Here is a 1,759-nt window from a genome sequence, read left to right as displayed (position 1 = left end):
TCGGATAACGTGTTTGGACGTTAGTAAATCAGCTAATTATACTGTCTAGAAAGTAATCTGTGATAGTACGTCAGTCCAATTTACGTATGGGAAAGCTATAAACCTTTGTATTTTTTTTAAAAAGCCTGATATTTAGAAGAAATATGACTATGATACTTTTTATCAATCTTTAATTATTCGAATCCAAAGCCACAGGCGAGGTTGTGTACCGAGCCAGTGCTGAGGGAATTCGGAGAGAAATGCAAGTCTTATGCGCTGGCGGTTGTCTTTACGCCGCTGGTCACCGGACAAGCGACAGTTGATAAAAATTTACATTTTTTTTTTTGTAGAATGAGAAACTCTATGTATTATGTCACTATTATATATTAACATATTACTTATTTTGCCAGACGTTTTGCTGGAATGGTGGCTGGTATATTGAGATCGGATCCTGAGGTAAGAATCAGATGTTAAATTCTCTTCATATTTCGCTATCTTCTTTTAACTATTCAGTATTTAAGAAAATGAAATATAATGGCCTTGTATTGTGTAAAAAAATGTGATCCTCTAGGTGGAGCAAAAATCACGAATAATTTTTTTTATTGTATGTCATGATACACAAATTAAATATTCAATCGATTTAGATCATCTAAAGCCTCATTATCAGTTGTTATCAGTTATTCGAATCCAGAGTCACAGGCAGGGTCATTTACCCAGCCAGTGCTAAGGAAATTCGAAGAGAAAGGAATGCCTTATGCGCTGGTAGTTGTCTTTACGCTGCTGGTCACTTGGCAGCCAACATTATTTTAATAGGTATTTTTTTGAACTGAATATTATTACATCAAGGGAATTTTAACAGTGTGAGGTATATACAGTTTCCTGTCTCTTTGTAACAGGTGCTCCATGTGGATAAAAGCTTCTACGTTGTATTATCAGCCATGAGTTTAGGACTATGGAAATACGATATATTCCTCCTGTCACTATACTACAAAGTGTATGTGATCAGGTAAAGTTTGCATGATTAATGAGAATAATTATGGTATCACAGAAAAGGCAGGTAATATCTTAAGGACTTTTTTGGATACAGTATATTCACAAGAAATAAAAGGATTCAGTATTGTGTGTTTGATTCCTGTACCCTAGATGGTGGATAATGCATCTTGCTATTTAATGTGGGAAAGTGTGTACTTCCACTGCCTCGATCTGTCTACTTGTACATTTTGTACTATGCATACTACACAATATATTCAGACTACATAATTTTATACTGAACTTAATCTGTTCAGTCTTGAAAAATGATACACTAACCTCTTTGATTGATAATAAATTTTAGGTTCTAGCAAGTCTCATGCTGAAATATAACAGAATAATGTAAGAATATTCCAGTAAAATTTAACGCATCCAGTTCACCATTGTCTTGATAAAAGGGATTTTCACTAAACCCTTCTTTCTGTTGCTTTATCGTATCGGCACATGGGTCAGGCAGGTCCCTGAAGTTTGTCTTGTTGGGAATAAATATTAACACGGCACTTTTAATATATGGAATATGAAGACAGCACAGCTTATCAGAGAAACAACACATCTCTATTACCATCATTGATTACTGATATCCCAGATCAGGTCAGGTTTATGTATGATTCATATCAGTCTTTTGAGTTCTTCTGTAGTGACCCCAGACCATCCCAGCCGGAAATACAAGAGTTTCCCCTGGAATTCTGACAGGATACCTTTTTTTATTAATATGTTTTCTTGTTTTATTACATTTGTTGAGTTTTATAAA

The 1,759-nt window shown here is 34.7% G+C and overlaps 1 protein-coding gene and 2 long non-coding RNA genes across 3 annotated transcripts in view; 2 read left to right on the top strand and 1 right to left on the bottom strand.

Moving 5' to 3' along the window:
* Window positions 1-1,759, top strand: part of LOC119588487 — a 69,297-nt gene that overhangs the window by 15,665 nt on the left and 51,873 nt on the right. The window lies entirely within an intron of this gene.
* LOC119588486 (lysosomal acid glucosylceramidase-like) overlaps window positions 1-1,759 on the bottom strand; it is a gene marked incomplete at its 3' end in the record, with an annotated part of 75,173 nt that overhangs the window by 60,889 nt on the left and 12,525 nt on the right.
* On the top strand, window positions 117-1,096 carry LOC119588490. Its single transcript, XR_005230099.1, has 2 exons — window positions 117-435; window positions 876-1,096. It is a non-coding gene; the product is annotated as an uncharacterized LOC119588490 (long non-coding RNA).

Source organism: Penaeus monodon, chromosome 24 (genome assembly GCF_015228065.2).
Source record: "Penaeus monodon isolate SGIC_2016 chromosome 24, NSTDA_Pmon_1, whole genome shotgun sequence".
NCBI classification, from domain to species: Eukaryota; Metazoa; Arthropoda; class Malacostraca; order Decapoda; family Penaeidae; genus Penaeus; species Penaeus monodon.
This window is presented reverse-complemented; position numbering and strand designations above follow the sequence as displayed.